The sequence below is a fragment of the Abramis brama genome, assembly GCF_963993115.1.
Source record: "Abramis brama genome assembly, chromosome: 15".
Lineage (NCBI taxonomy): Eukaryota > Metazoa > Chordata > Actinopteri > Cypriniformes > Leuciscidae > Abramis > Abramis brama.
Window position 1 is genome coordinate 34162729 of NC_139977.1, and position 16978 is coordinate 34179706.

The 16978-nt window shown below is 40.9% G+C and overlaps 1 protein-coding gene and 1 long non-coding RNA gene across 2 annotated transcripts in view; both read left to right on the top strand.

Moving 5' to 3' along the window:
• The window catches only part of LOC311097574 (vitelline membrane outer layer protein 1-like), an 85081-nt gene that overhangs the window by 43724 nt on the left and 24379 nt on the right, over positions 1–16978 (top strand). The gene's annotated exons all lie outside the window — the stretch shown is intronic.
• On the top strand, positions 3380–4461 carry LOC311097587. The gene is made up of 4 exons (XR_014609284.1): positions 3380–3457; positions 3568–3638; positions 3734–3808; positions 3950–4461. It is a non-coding gene; the product is annotated as an uncharacterized lncRNA (long non-coding RNA).

Sequence of the window (16978 nt, forward strand, 5' to 3'; positions counted from 1 at the left end):
AAGGCATCTTTGCCAGAAATGACATGCGTTTTCAAATAAACACAATTTTTATATTTGTCTTTTGCCCACATCAGGGAATTTAGACATTACAAATTTCCACTCAGATCGTGTCTCTGACTGGCCGTTTCAGCCACAGCACACACCAGATTCAGATAAGCAAACTGTTTCAGCCGATCACAAGCTTATCTTTTGAAAGCAAAACATCAGCTCCTAGTTCTTTCATGGCCAACACTGTTCTTCCACGTTCAAGACACTAACGTAACTAATTACGTTTGTTTAATCAGATGCCTTTCTACATTTTACATTTAGCAACTGTTAATCCAGTAATACTGCTTCTGCTTATTTGATCAATTCAGCCCTGCTGACCACAATTAAAACACTCTCTTTGCCTATAGTTTGATCATTGAGCTTGCAAACGGCTCCAACTTACTGCACACCCTTGAAGCAGTGTGTCCCCATCAGGAATGTAAACAGAGCCAATGATAAGCAGTTCTCTGTATTCTTTTACAGTCCACCAGTGGCGGATTCAATCACAACAGCCAAATCATAATCTTCATCATTATTATTGGCAGCACATTAATTTCCATAAATTGCAAAGAAAATCACTCAACATATTCTAAGGGGTTTTCACTAAACATTTTCTTTTTTAACTTCACATTTCTTTGAAGTCAAAGCTTCAGAGCACAGCTGCTTACAGTGTTTGCTCTCTTCTGTCTCACTGTTTGTTTCAGGACTCTTCATAAAGTATAAAAATTTGTACTTTATGCCATCAATTTCATTAAAAAAAAAAAAAAAACTGGTTTGAAACAGTATTCCTCTATCAAATGGTTAGTCTGCAGATTCAACTTAATATTATCATTATTTTCTCAGTCCCACTTATCTCTGCTGTTTCACATGATTTCTTTTTTCCCTCATTCCCACATTTACTTCACGCACACACTTTCAGGTGCCGTGGGCACAGACTTTTCACATACTTCACTCTGCTTTTCATTCACACTCATTTCTTGCTTTTCATTCAAACCAACATTCAACCGTTGCTTCACAGTTTTTTACACACATGTTTTGCACAGGCACAACTTTCCTATGTCTAACATGCCCTTTTCCCCATAGTTTTCTTCATTGCACAGTACACTGGTGTGCAATATTTACTGTTGGATGTTCCCATAATGGCTGCCTTTTTCCTGTCACTATTGCCCGTGGATTTTAATCTTTTATTAGCGTGCACTAACTGACTGTTCACCCAAGCTCAGAAGGTTGAAAATTAATTTCCGCTTACTCACAATGTCTTTCTCTGGATGTTACTCTGTTTCGGCCTGGAAATCTCTTTATTTCCTGCCCTTTTTAAAAACTTTGTTCCAGTGATCAATTATTTCAGCTCCTTGAATTAATTTCCTAACAACGAGTACTCGGCTTCGGTCCGGACAATTTCTTGACCCCTGAGATCTCAATTTCCATGCCCTTTTTAAAAGCCCCTCTTCCTCGTATCACAACGAGTACTCAGCTTCGGTCCGGACAATTTCTTGACCCCTGAGGTCTCAATTTCCGTGCCCTTTTTAAAAGCCGCTCTTCCCCGTACCACAGCTCTAGTTTCAGTTCCCAAATACAGCCATCATGGTTCACCCATACATTTTCTTAAAATCCCCAAAAGAAAATATTTTACTGTCTCTTACCAGAGATATTCTGTTGCCACTCGGATTCGTTTTCTTAATTCCAGTGGTTGCTTCCTCCGGACCCCGGCGGAACGGCCCCTCGTCCCTCAAAACTGTTCGGGGTAGGGCTGTGACTCTGAGTCCAGGAGGCCAATTCACCGTCCGCTCTCGGGTCCGAAGGGCACATCCAAGGAATCCCACTGTTCTGACACCAATTGTTGTGGCAAAAATTCATTAAACAATCATCAACTGTGTAAGAGACACTCTGAAATTCAAATGATCATTAAAAAGTAGTTTATTCTTGCAAGAAGGCCCAGTTGCCACACAGAAGTCACCAGTACAGTCTGTGAAACAAGTGCGACGACGGGAGGGAGGGCAGAGGAGCCTTTATACTGCTTTCAAGGTCTTCTGCTTACAGGCCCTTATCTAAACAAGGAGAGGTTTCTCTGCTAGTGACCTAATCCTTCTGAGTTTATTCTTACAAACTCACAAGTTCTAAACTGGACGACCTTTTCAATCTGCCTCCTCCTGACGTTTCACCTGTTACAGTGTTAAGAGAAACGCACACATTAGTCAGCAGTTGCCAGACCACGTACTGTCCAGCAAGGGTCATTTCAATGTTTTACTGAAAGTAAATGAAAATCAATACTGCAAATCAATGAAAATCAAAATATTCCATTACACCTTCAAAATAAGATACACCACAAAAACAAATATAAAGGGCATGAAAAATGTTTGGACATACAACCTCTAGTCCTGGATTTCCACAGGCAAATGGACAAAGTGAAAGAGCAATCCAGACAGTCAAGAACCTGTTAAAGAAAGCACAAGAGAGCCAAAGAGATCCTTATACTGCACTATCGGAGTACAGAAATGCTCCTATGGATGGCATCTCCTGTACAGATGCTTATGGTTTGAAGACTGAAAACAAAATTGCCTACATCAACACGGCTGTTGAGACCACAACTGTACAGAAATGTACATAAAGACATCAAGGACAGACAGCTGAAACAGAAAAGTTACTTTGTGGAGCAAAACAGGCACCATCTATAGCAGATGGAGAGAACGTGAGAGTGAAAGTCAAAAACAGCAGGCAACCAGCAATTGTGTTGAGGAGTCATGAAAAACCGAGATCATGTGTGATTCAAAAGCCTGACAGAAACACCTTCAGAAGAAATCGACGACACCTACTGAAAGCCAGATAAATGACTTTTCCACAACCAAGCTCTATAGAGTTGGAGGAATGTTCTTCAGCAAACAGAGAGTTTGCAGAGAGTAATACTCCAGTGCATTTACCTGCACTGTCACCAGTGAAAAAACCTGTAACACCAATTAGGGACAAGGAAGAACAGGTCAAAAGGTCAAGATGGGGTAGACTGATTAGACCACCAAAACTCTATTCTACATGAAAGCATTAAAGAGGAGTTAAAGAGTAAAGAGATGTTTATAGTTAATGGGTTATGGCAACAACACTGATTTAAGTTATACTGCTTTGAAACAATCTACAGTGTTAAAACCGCTGTCTGTATGCCGCAGATTCCTCTTCCTTCACAGGTTGGGCTCCATCTGCCCCAGTTGCCCCAGGGTGTGCTGTCACCCTCCAGCACATCACCTCCACTGCAGGTGAACCTGAAAAAAAATAAAACAAATCAGATGTGACAATATTATGATAAAATATGATATTGTGCTCTTGGATTGAATGTCAGTCACATGATCCCCTGCAGCCGACAGCCTAATCACTGCAATCTTGAACAGCAGCACGACTGCGAGTGTGAGATTAACTAAACTATTGGTTTAGTTAACGGACGGTGAGTTAATACATGCTATCTTCCTAAATTCTAAGTTTTCTAACTTCCTAAGAAAAGAAATAAAACATTGCATAAGTGGCTCATATGCGTGTTTATGTTTTGTGTGCTAGAATCGTCATCCCAGAGTGCTTTATTTGACTCAGAAGTGGAGCAGGTCGCATATTGCTAACGTCGACACCCGGTATGCAAAACAATATACAAAATACACCAGAAGTATTAAACATTTTGTTAGTTTCTTGTCAGTATGTAATTATTCTAAATATATGTTTATTACAGAGAGACATGACGGCCCTGAAGATCTAACCATAATAAGAGGAGGATCACATCACATTCCACAAAGGACTAGACCAGGTATTTTTGCGTTTAATGTACCTGCTAAATATATGTAACAAACTTTACAGTTTGGTATACTGTATGTGCTATGCCACAATCTATAATCTATCAGAAGACATCCCAAATATCCTGCTTATTTTTGTGTCTGCTTTTTTACAGAGAGTCGCAAACGCAAAGCTGCAGATTTGGCATCAAGGGAGTTTTTGCAGTGTATGCGGGACATAACACAGCAATAGATGGAAGAAGAGCGGGAGCTGAGAAGAGAAGAAATGAAGAAAGAAATGATGATGAGACGAGAGGAACTGGACTATGATGCACAACTCAGACGGGAGGAGATGTCACAAAGACAGAAAGAATCTGAGTCTTTTGCATCAGTCTTCAGTAATTTGACCGCAGCCCTTCTCCAGCGGAAGTAGATGGACAAAACATCTATCTTTCTGTTTGCCTTAATGCCTTAAAAGTTTTTTGTGTAAATAGTAGGCGGCTACTTAAAATCACCTGCCGTTTCGTTTGTGTGCACATTTGTAATAGTACTTCTCAAAAGCACCTGTTTTGTTTCATTTGTATGTGTATGTATGCACATTTGTATGCACATTTTATAAGCACCTTTGTATTTTTGCACTCTGATGTGAACTTAATATATAAATAAAGTAATAGCTGTGCTATTATAACTGAGGCAAGTGGAAATCATGCTTATTAAGGGGCACATTATCAAAAGCAAAATACACATTATTATAGTAAAATATTATACACATATTATAAGGCATATATGTAAAATGAATGTTACTTAAATACATTCTTTATTAGTAATTCATTGTTGGTTCATGTTAGTTCACACTGCATACAAAAAAATGTTTTTCTTATGAAAACCTATTGTAAAAGTTACCTACATGATAATAAACTAAAATATAAAGACTTTGTGTCTCAGATAAGCCATTAAGGCAGGTATTGGTATAGACAACTATGCATACTGATGGGCACATTATTTAAACGGCTGTCTGATGGGCACCTTTTGTATTCTGTAATGCAAATACGATCCTAGTCAGTAGAATGATAATTAGGCTATAAGACATTTATTGGTAAAGTAAAGCATATACTTTAAATGTGTGGTTTAATTCAATGTTATATTGTTTGAATGAAATGTATTGCAACGGCTACTTCAACTAAATAGATATTACACAACTTTTAGTGATTACTGGCTAAGTTAAAATGACTTATTTTGTTTGTTAATTTGAACTTAACTTGGTTAGGTAGAGTTTACTTAATTCCATATGTGAAATTTACTTAAAAAATATTTGTGCAAAAACTTGCCAAAGAAAAATGTATACATTTTTTCTCATTGTTTTTTTCAGTGTACTTTGCACAAAATACTATTGTATACTATAATGTATTTTGAAAGTATACTTTCAATGCATTTGTAGCAGTACTGTTTATTTCTGTCAGGTTATTTAATATCAAGGGGGAGTGCCCTTTAATTGCGTTCCTTCCGTATAAAGGGGTGTCGCTATGGGAGTGCGTTCTCTCTCTGCGTCATTTGAGCGAGACACCGGGTTTCCGGCGGGACGCGTGAATGTTTGTACGGTAAGAGCTGGTGGCATTGACTATACTAGTATGGCTTGTTTGTGGGGTTGTCTCACAGGGATTACCTGATTTTTATCTGTTAAAGGTTGGTGTTACGGACTCAGAGGATATGGTGTTTTTGTTGTTTTTGTTGTTTTGTTGTGTTTCCTGTTTTGCTGTTTTTCTCTCTCCGCTATCACCTCTCAGGGCGGTGCTGCTGGCTGTCCATCATCATTACGACGTAGGATACATTTGAATGGGCGTCCTTACTATAAAAGAGTGACGTAGACCGGAAGCGGGAGAGAGAGAAGCTTTGCTTGGTTTTCGTTTTGGGTTCACGCGTGGCGTGCCTTGTTTTCTTTTGTTTGTTACTCACTGTTTATATTTTTGGATTAACCGTTTATTTTTTCCGCAGTATTGTTATTTTTGGTTTACGTTGGACTTGAGTCCTTACGTTTTTTTTGTATATTGCTTTGTAACCGGCCAGGGAGTAGTGAATAGGAAAGCATGTCACGTGACTTCCATTCATGTTACACCTAGGGGAAATCCGTGTTAGTACATCAGGTAAGGAGCGGGTGCTATATTGTATGTTTTTGTTTTACGTAGTGTAGATTAAGTAGGGCGTGCTGAGCGCCGTTGATTTTGTTTTGTTTTGTTTTATTTTCTTGTGGTAGTAGTTTAGTGGGGACGGGGAAAGTAGTTATTGTGGGTTTTGTTTTGTTTATTTCTTTAATTTAGCCCCGCTCAAGTTCCTACTCCCTGGGTACGGTATTTGTCTCGCTCTCATTTGTGCACGTGGGTGCTATGAATAAATATGTATTTTCATGATTTGAATCTTATTTTTTTGTCTTTGTGTCCTTTTGCTCCAGCACTGTAGAAACATTATCCGGCCGACTAATCCGGGAATTAAATTATTTTATGTTGTGTTCCCTTATCATGCCCTGGGCCATTTCAGGGACGTAACATAAATGTGGGGGCTCGTCCGTTCCTTAAAGCCTGGACGTTGTTGAGGTGCTGGTTCAAGTTGTTGAGTTGTACTTTAGGGAAGGATTTAGTACATTTGTCGAGTGCATTAGAGAATGAGTTAGGGATTGTGTGCATGTTTTCTTGTGGAATTAGTTACTGGCCTATGGTTCGTTTGTAAGTTTCATTATGACATCGTACGCACAAAATTTCATTGAGAACCCTTCGTTTGAGGTATTTGAGAGATGTCGGAAAGATGAATTGATTGCTATAGCTGACCACTTCCGAATTTCTGTTAGGCAACAATTGTTAAAAAGGGAGATTAAAGATTTTTTATTGCATCGATTAGTGGAAATGGATGTTTTAGTTTTATCGGAGACGGAGGGAGAAGCAGTTCAAATCGCCGATGATGCGCAAAGTGCAAAGGCTGGGGAGGAAGTTGTGAAACTCGCTGGGACGGAGACCGAGGTCGAAGCCCGAGCAGGTTTGCCACCCTTTGAGCCGTTTTCCCCGGCCACGCCGGGATCAATAGGGGAGTCGAAACTGAAAGTTCGTCTCGCCCGACTCCGTATGGAAGCGGAGGAGAGAGCGCAAGTACGCCAGGGCGAAATTGATCTGCGGCTCAAAATCCGTAGGTTGGAAATAGAAGCTGAGAAAGAAGTGAACTTGCGCCGGTTAGAGATGGAGGGGAGGCAGCTCGCACCTGTCACTGCTGGTCCGGTCACTTCTAACTTGGTGAGTAAAGATAGTCCATTTCGAGCTTCTATAGGCTCGGCTGCATTCGATGTAAGTAAAAATCTTCCCTTGGTGCCTTTGTTCAGAGAGTCGGAGGTGGATAGCTATTTTGGAGCTTTCGAACGGATAGCGGTCTCGTTAGGATGGCCTAAAGATGTATGGGCATTATTGTTGCAGTGCCGGCTGTCAGGAAAGGCTTTGGAAGTTTTTTCTGCACTTTCGTTAGCGGATAGTTTACAGTATGAGACCGTTAAGACAGCTATCCTTCGTTCGTTTGAATTGGTACCAGAGGCTTACCGGCAAAAATTTAGAAACCACAGGAAAGGTGTGCATCAAACATTTGTTGAATTCGCTCGCGAGAAAGGGGTGTTATTCGATAAATGGTGTGTATCAAGTAAGGTAACAGATTTTTCCTCTCTCCGAGAATTGATGTTACTTGAGGATTTTAAGAAAGGCTTGCCGGAACGCATTGTTCTGTATTTGAATGAGCAAAAAGTCGCTGATCTTGCCACGGCAGCTGTGCGCGCTGATGAGTTTGCGCTCACACATAAGAATGTGTTTTTTAGTGCGCGCACAGAGAGAAACACGACTGTTGTTGCTCAGCCTCAGTTATTTCAGGGGAAACCTGCTAATGAACAGGCGAGGATGGCGAATGAACAATCGAAAGAGAGACGTGAGTGCTATTATTGTCATAAAGCCGGTCACGTGATTGCAGATTGCTTAGTGCTGAAACGCAAACAGCAGAGTTCGCCACAGCAGAAGCCTGTTGCTTTTGTGAACACCGCGGTTTCTGAAGGTCTGACAGAAGGGTTACCTGATGGTATATACAAACCTTTCTTACTGAAAGGATTTGTATCATTTAGTGGTAAGCTTGAGGAGCAGGTGGAAATACAGATTTTGCGTGATACCGGAGCTGCTTACTCATTTATATGTGCTGATGCGCTGCCCTTTTCTGATCAGTCACATTTGGGATCTAGCATTTTAGTTCAGGGATTTTGTATGGAAGTGGTGAAGGTGCCTTTACATCGTATACATGTGAAGTCTGATTTGGTCACTGGATTTGTCAATGTGGGGGTGCGTTCTGCGCTTCCAGTTCCAGGGGTGTCATTTATCTTAGGAAACGACCTGGCTGGAGGGAGAGTTTTGCCTGCACTGGAAGTAGTTGATAAGCCTATGTTGACTCCGGAATCAGACGAGTTAGCCCAGACGTACCCTGAGCTGTTTTCCGCATGCGTCCTCACTCGTGCGCAGGTTAAGAAAAAAGGTGATGAGGTTGTATTGAATGATACCTTTTTGTGTGTAGCTGATGAGTCTGGTGAAGTTACTGCTCCGAATGATCTTGTTAGTAAAGACTCAGAAGTTGCTAAGGTCAATGTTCTTTTGCCCTTGTCAGTTACGCGTGAGGAAGTTGTGGAGGCTCAGAAGACGGATGAAACTTTGTCTAAGTGTTTCATTGCAGCAAGAGAAGGTAAAGATAAAGGTGCTTCATATATTATAGATGATGGTCTGCTAGTGCGTAAATGGCAGCCGACCACCTCTGCGAGTGACGAGGGTGCGTCAGTATACCAGGTGGTGATTCCCTCTGTCTACCGCCCTCACGTACTTTCCCTGGCTCATGATCACGTTTTATCCGGACATTTGGGGGTTACTAAGACATATGGCCGTATTTTGCGACACTTTTTCTGGCCTGGACTTAAGAAGGATGTAGTAATTTTTTGTCGCACATGTCACACTTGCCAATATATGGGAAAACCGAATCAAGTCATTCCCCCGGCTCCGCTTGTGCCCATCCCCGCCTTGGGTGAGCCGTTTGAGAGTGTAATTGTGGATTGTGTGGGTCCGCTCCCTAAAACAAAATCGGGTAACCAATTCGTTCTTACTATTATGTGTTCTGCTACTCGTTATCCAGAGGCCATACCTTTACGTACGATCACTGCGAAGGCTGTAATTAAGTCCCTTATTAAATTTTTTTCTACTTTTGGATTGCCGAGATTCGTCCAAACTGACCAGGGCACGAATTTCCTTTCGAACTTGTTTAAGCAAGTATTGAGTTCGCTCAATATAAAACATCGGGTGTCAAGTCCATATCATCCTGAGAGCCAGGGAGCCCTGGAGAGATTCCACCAAACTCTGAAATCAATGCTGAAGAAGTATTGTGTGGAGACGGGTAACGAATGGGACGAGGGAATTCCCTTTGTTTTATTCGCTATTCGGGAAACTGTGCAGGAGTCATTACGGTTTAGCCCAGCTGATCTAGTCTTCGGACATTCTGTTAGAGGACCGTTAAAAGTGCTTAAGGAACAAATACTAGGCATCGGTTGTGATTTGAGTCCAAAGGTTAACGTGCTGGATTATGTCTGTAGACTCCGTGAACGGGTGCAGAGCGCCTGTGACTTGGCTAAAGATTTTTTATCTCAGGCTCAGAGTAATATGAAGAAACGATTTGATAAGAAAACAGTTCTTCGTTCATTTTCCGTTGGAGACCGAGTATTAGTGTTGTTGCCTATACCTGGGTCTGCATTGTCAGCACGCTTTGCAGGACCGTATGAGATCGTGGGTAAAAAGAGTGAAACCGACTATGTGATTAGAACGCCTGACAGGAAGCGACAACAAAGAGTCTGTCATGTTAACATGCTGAAAACGTATCATTCCAGAGATGACGTGCGGGTAAAATCTCCTACGGATGAGATTGCAGGGCCCGCTATCTCTCCGGTGGCTGTGAATTGTCACGTAGGAGCGTCATCTGCTGGTGTATTGATCGATGAGGATGGTTTGACGTTACGCAGCGACCCATTGTCGTGTGCGCGCTTGTCAAACTCCGAGGTATTGAGCGATCTTTCAAATTTTCTTGTCGGGTTGACTGAGTCACAAAAACAGGACGTGATTGCACTTATTCGTGGTTTTCCTGCAATTTGTGGTGACGTTCCTACACAAACTCGGGTGCTGTACCATGACATTAACGTAAAGGATGCGCAACCTATTAAGCAGCGTCCATACAGAGTAAATGCTACTAAAAGATCCTTCATGAGAGAAGAAGTTGATTATTTAGTAAGAGAAGGTTTTGCTGGACCTAGTAGTAGCCCGTGGAGCTCACCATGTCTACTTGTGCCGAAGTCTGAGGGAAACTACCGATTTTGCACGGATTATCGTAAGATCAATGCTGTCACAGTGCCAGACTGTTTCCCTTTGCCTCGCATGGAGGATTGCATTGACAATTTAGGCTCAGCCCAGTTCGTTAGTAAATTAGATCTGCTGAAGGGATATTGGCAGGTGCCCTTAACCCCTCGCGCTTCAGAGATCTCTGCCTTCGTTACACCTGACTCATTCATGCAATACCGGGTTATGGCATTCGGACTACGCAATGCACCGGCCACCTTCCAAAGACTAGTAAATACTGTACTCGCTGGAGTTTCGAACTGCAATGCTTATTTAGACGATGTGGTGGTGTATTCAACGAGCTGGTCTGAACATCTATCCTTGTTGGGAACAGTATTTCAACGCCTTGAAGCAGCTTCGTTAACATTGAATCTAGCCAAATGCGAAATTGGCAAAGCTACGGTCACCTACTTGGGGAAGCGGGTAGGCCAGGGTCAAGTTCGACCAGTGGAAGCTAAAATTGCAGCCATCCTTGAGTTCCCAGCGCCGTTAACCAGGCGTGAATTGCGGCGTTTTATTGGGATGGCAGGATATTACAGAAATTTCTGTAGAAATTTCTCCACCGTGGCTCGTCCTTTAACGGATCTGCTTAGTCCCTCAAAATCTTTTGACTGGTCTTCAGAAAGTCAGCAAGCGTTTGAGAATATTAAGGCACTATTATGTAGTACTCCGGTGTTATCTGCGCCCAATTTCGCGGTGCCGTTTAAGCTTGAAGTTGACGCGAGTGCGTCTGTTACGGGTGCAGTGCTTCTCCAGGAGAATGCAGACGGAGTTGACCATCCAATTTGCTACTTTTCCAAGAAATTTAATAAGCACCAAGTCAACTACTCAACCATTAAAAAGGAGGCATTAGCCTTGCTATTGGCACTCCAGAATTTTGAAGTTTACGTGGGATCTACGGCATGTCCAGTAATCGTTTACACTGACCATAATCCCCTAACCTTTTTGTGCCGAATGTATAACCAGAACCAGAGGTTAATGAGGTGGGCTTTGATTGTCCAAAATTATAACATCGAAATTCGGCATAAACGAGGCTCTGAGAACGTAGTAGCCGATGCGCTTTCCAGGGTTTGAGTATAAGTCAATGTGTTTATTGTGAATGGTTTGTGTTTTTTTTTTTTTTTTTTCCTCTCTCTCTTTCCCCCCCCCCTCTTGTGGAAATTGTGACAAACATGTTGTATGTTTGTTCTTTTTAGGGTGGGGATGTTACGGACTCAGAGGATATGGTGTTTTTGTTGTTTTTGTTGTTTTGTTGTGTTTCCTGTTTTGCTGTTTTTCTCTCTCCGCTATCACCTCTCAGGGCGGTGCTGCTGGCTGTCCATCATCATTACGACGTAGGATACATTTGAATGGGCGTCCTTACTATAAAAGAGTGACGTAGACCGGAAGCGGGAGAGAGAGAAGCTTTGCTTGGTTTTCGTTTTGGGTTCACGCGTGGCGTGCCTTGTTTTCTTTTGTTTGTTACTCACTGTTTATATTTTTGGATTAACCGTTTATTTTTTCCGCAGTATTGTTATTTTTGGTTTACGTTGGACTTGAGTCCTTACGTTTTTTTTGTATATTGCTTTGTAACCGGCCAGGGAGTAGTGAATAGGAAAGCATGTCACGTGACTTCCATTCATGTTACACCTAGGGGAAATCCGTGTTAGTACATCAGGTAAGGAGCGGGTGCTATATTGTATGTTTTTGTTTTACGTAGTGTAGATTAAGTAGGGCGTGCTGAGCGCCGTTGATTTTGTTTTGTTTTGTTTTATTTTCTTGTGGTAGTAGTTTAGTGGGGACGGGGAAAGTAGTTATTGTGGGTTTTGTTTTGTTTATTTCTTTAATTTAGCCCCGCTCAAGTTCCTACTCCCTGGGTACGGTATTTGTCTCGCTCTCATTTGTGCACGTGGGTGCTATGAATAAATATGTATTTTCATGATTTGAATCTTATTTTTTTGTCTTTGTGTCCTTTTGCTCCAGCACTGTAGAAACATTATCCGGCCGACTAATCCGGGAATTAAATTATTTTATGTTGTGTTCCCTTATCATGCCCTGGGCCATTTCAGGGACGTAACAGTTGGACAGAGGAACTCTGTGGGATGTCGTGATTTTAATGAGTGCTTAATATAAAGCTGTTTGGGTACCGTGTGAATCGCACTACAGGTATGTTTTAACAGCTGACAAACACATGATTGCTAGTAGCCGGGTAAATTAATATTTTGTATTTTATGTTTAAGGTGCGGGCCAACGTGCGCAAGACGTTACAGTGGGCTTTCTCTGGGTTCATAACGTTATAGCAGCTAAACCGCTGTGTGGATGTTCCCTTTTGCTGTCTGCATTGTTTGCTGTCTTTTCCGACTTTATCCGACTCGTTACCGTGACTACAACTCTAGCTCAAAGTGAGACGGGCTGTCCCGAGTGTGTCTGTTCTATTGAACTGGTTAACAAGACTCATTGACTCTTTCAGTTCGCGTGTTAACGCGCTGCTGCTCGATCCCTCGCCACATCCATTGTTTACGTCCAGCGCGTGCTCCATCAGCTGGTCCGAGGACTGTGGGTCGTTGGCATGGTACCTCATCAACTGTGCTGTGAGCAAATACATTGAGTCATAAACCTCCAGTGGCGCCCAGGTATCAGATCAACCACTTCATTGTCACTAGCTCTTCTATATTTTGTTTTCTTTAAATATCATATCATTTTCCTGAGTTTCTTGTTTTATGGATTAATTTTATATATATTTTCTTTTTCATTGATTTGAGTTGCTGGATATATTATCCATAGATATATATGTATATATTCTGTGTGACCTATTTGGTGTGCGACCAAGTTTATGTATGTGTATGTGTATGTTTCTTGTGTGGATACCTTGAGGGCAGCCCAAAAGAGGTGTTTCTCTATTTTAACATTGTTGGCTGTTGTGCCCATATCTGTCCACCCAGCATTGTAGGGGTGACCGGATGCGGCACCTCGATTCGATGAGCCAAACTGATGTGGTGAACTCTTTTAACATTGTGTCTTAAATTGCCAGCTGCTCTGTTTAATGTTTTGATATTGTGTGTGTTTTGTGTTACTATTTTTTTTTTGTTCTCTCTTCAGAATTGGGGCAGCCAGTAGCAGGAAATAAGCGTCTCTTCCCGATTGTGGTGGTGGGTTCTTTTGCCTGAATGCTGTGTTCACAGTGAGGTGTGAAGTGAGTGTGCAGTGAGTGTGCACGTATGATCGCTATATCCGTTCTGCTAAAGAGAGCCAGCTCCCCATTCTGAAGTGAGCGTCCGTGTCATGTTGTGTTCAGATTATTTTCGATTTATTGGTGTTGTCTTAAATACAATTTGAGGTGTTTTTATTGAGAAAGTTTTGTACTATTTTCTACTCCATGTCTGATATCTGACTCTGATCAACGAACCTCTGAGCCTTATTTAATTAAAGGGCATTTCCCCGGAAAGAGGCCCCCGGGTGGCGTAGTCGGTAACTTTCTTAAATCTTTAGCGTACCTCTAGTCAAAGCTGCCACACATTGTTACAATGCATTGTTGTGGAAAAGTCATTTATCTGGTTTTCAGTAGGTGTCGTCGATTTCTTCTGAAGGTGTTTCTGTCAGGCCTTTGAATCACACATGATCTCGGTTTTTCATGACTCCTCAACACAATTTTTTATGTGATGTAATGTAAGGATGTAGGATCAGCAGATCTTAAACATATTCTTAAATTTGTTATATTGTAAGCCTCAGCTATCAGTGATCAGGTGGAAACAGAAACCTCAACCCTTGTTATGTGAGAATGATCAAGCAGACACAGAGAATGTGTATAGTACCATAACATTTTCAAGTTTAATAAGGAAAAAATCTCATTATTATATACAAGATTAAGCAAAATCATCCAGCTCCTTCTTTGGTTGGTCAGTAGAACATGCCTGCTTCTTTTTTGAGCCAATCAGAACATTACATTTATATGTATTTAAATTCAGCCAATCATATTATATTTTTTGTATTTTTTTACTTTACAGACTTAAATTACAAAACTGTTGTATGACATGGTTTATGTTAGTTTCTCAAAAAATGATGATCAGTAATTACAATACATTTGATCTTCTTGCTGTTCTTGTTGTCATCCTCGAACACCTGAAAGAAAAATCAGATTTAGTTCTAAATCTTCAGTCACTATTAGTAAGATCTGAGTTTTTGATTGTGATCACATCACCTTAATCACAGCAGAACATGCGCACGTTATTGAGAGCGGTGTCGTCTCCTCTTCCCTGTGGCGGTTCTATCCGGGTCTTGATGCCGCAGATTCCTTTCCCCATACAGGTTGGGCTCCAGTTGCCCCAGTTTGTGCCGTCACCCTCCAGCACAAAACCTCCAGTGCAGGTGAACCTGGAAAAAATTCAGATGTGACAATATTATGATAAAATATGTTATTGCGCAGTCGGATTGAATGTCAGTCACATGATCACCTGCAGCAATCACAATCACGAACAGCAGCACGACTGCAAGTGTGATATTAACTAAACTATTGATGGGGAAAACTGAGTCCTTAAATAGCTAAATAAAACCAGGATGGGTAAGAGATGGTGTAAGAGGTTTACACTGGGTAAGAGATGTTATAACTTATAGCACCACACACTCACTTGATGTTGTTTGCGGCCGTATCATCTCCGTCTCCTTGGGAAGATTCAACTCTCAGCTGGAAAGCTGTCAAGTATCCAGAAGGACACCATTTGACATCTGTCCACTCACCCCAGCTGAAGAAAACACACACAGAGGTTGCCTGATCAAATCAATTATTATGTTCAAGAAAATCCTCAATTTACTTAAATAGCTTAAACACTTAATTAAAGAATTGTTATTAATCTGAGTCCATTACCTTCCGACGTTGGACTCAATTGAGTTGTAGTCACGTGAGCCTGGCCGATCGACACAGTAAAGACGAATCCCATTGAGCGCTGTATCATCACCACCACCAACTGATCCTTCCACCTTAAAACAACATCATTGAGACAATCTTCCACTTGAAAGAGTAAACTCTAACCCAACACTTAGTAAGCAGCTGCAGTTCCCTGGAGAATCCTGGAATTAAATGACAAACAGCAACTCCACAGTTTTGAACTTTTGAAACACTCATTCACCCCCATATTAGCAAAAAAACTTACCCTCAGACTAAACCCTGCGGCGTACCTTCCACTTGGACACATGCTCTTATATCCCCATGATCCCCAATTCATTCCGTTGGACACCGTCAGCTCAGATCTGTAAGGTCGGTCGACGCTCCGCTCATAACGGCGTTCTGCGGGCCGACCACTCACATGCCCAATAATGGCCAGCAGTGAAAACATCATGGAAAAGAAGTGATGCATTTCTACAGCACTGGCCTTTCAGGTAGACTATCTGCAGCCTGTAGGAAACTCAGAAGCGAAGACCAGGAGACTTGGTTGTAATTTCAGCAGAATTCTTTACTGAGAACACAAGCTGTCGGTAGCTGAGGTCATCAAGTCTGACTAAAGGAACTTTACATGGTATCTTATAGGCATTCAGTGGGCAGTCCTTAAAGGTGTTGACCTTACCTACAGCTTTAGAGATGACTAAACTTTAGAGATTTTACCTTAGCCAGTAATCACTAAAAGTTGTGTAATATCTATTTAGTTGAAGTAGCCGTTGCAATACATTTCATTCAAACAATATAACATTGAATTAAACCACACATTTAAAGTATATGCTTTACTTAGAAACATCTAAGTAATTAATAGATATAGTGTGAGACACCATATCTACATGTCGAAAGAGTGTTGTGAACGCAGAGACCTCAATATTTGGTAGGCAATACACAATGACCCGTTTTTGTGTTTGAATGTGTCATTTTTGGTAGAAAATGAACTCCAAAATGTCATAAAATGGCAAGTTACTAATCAACATCAAAAGCAATGATAAAACAGTGTAAATACAGCTGGAAAACAGTGAAATTATTATTTGAGGCTCAGTGCATGATGGGAACACCAGTATCAGAAAAGTTGAGTAATTTGACTTAATTTTATAACATTGATATTTACGCTTTCATTTCGACACACTTGAATTGAATACTAATATAGAATTTACTTAAGTTTTTTAAATTCTTGCCTGAACTAACTTTTTCAAGTAAATTACATTGTTTATTTCTGTAGTATTTACTTAACCACTAAATATTTGTTTGATATCAGTGTATAGCTAAGTTTTATTTATCTAATAATGATTTTTTTTTTATTGAAGACAAAGTATGCAATTTGTAGTATTTGGAATAAGCCAAAGGTATTAATCAGCCTATAGTTTTTAATCAAATATATCACACGATAGCATCATGGGCAAGTACACCGACATGTGATACGGAGACCCGTGTTCGAGTCCCGGCTCTTGTAAATAAACTCACAAAAATACAAACATCTGTTTGTTTAACTGAGTGTTCTTGGAAAGTGTTTTACTCACGGAAATGCCTATCAAATGCTGGGTTGATTTTGTAATTTTATTTCCTGTTGTAAATATCAAGGCTTGCAAAGCAACAGGAAAAGATCAGCTAAAAATGATCATTCTGTCATCATTTACTCACTCTCTCGTCGTTCCAAACCTGTATGGCTTTCTTTATTTCAAGCAGAATTTAAGTGTCATGTATTTTCACACAACTTGACTTCTAAAGTCTTATGATAATTTGCATGAAGAAATGAAAACACATAAAAATCAGTGTTTATCCATATTCTTCCAGTCGGTGAAACTAAATAATTGTTGCAAGTCACGTAAACACACTTTAGACAAACACTGATCCGGTTGAATTGC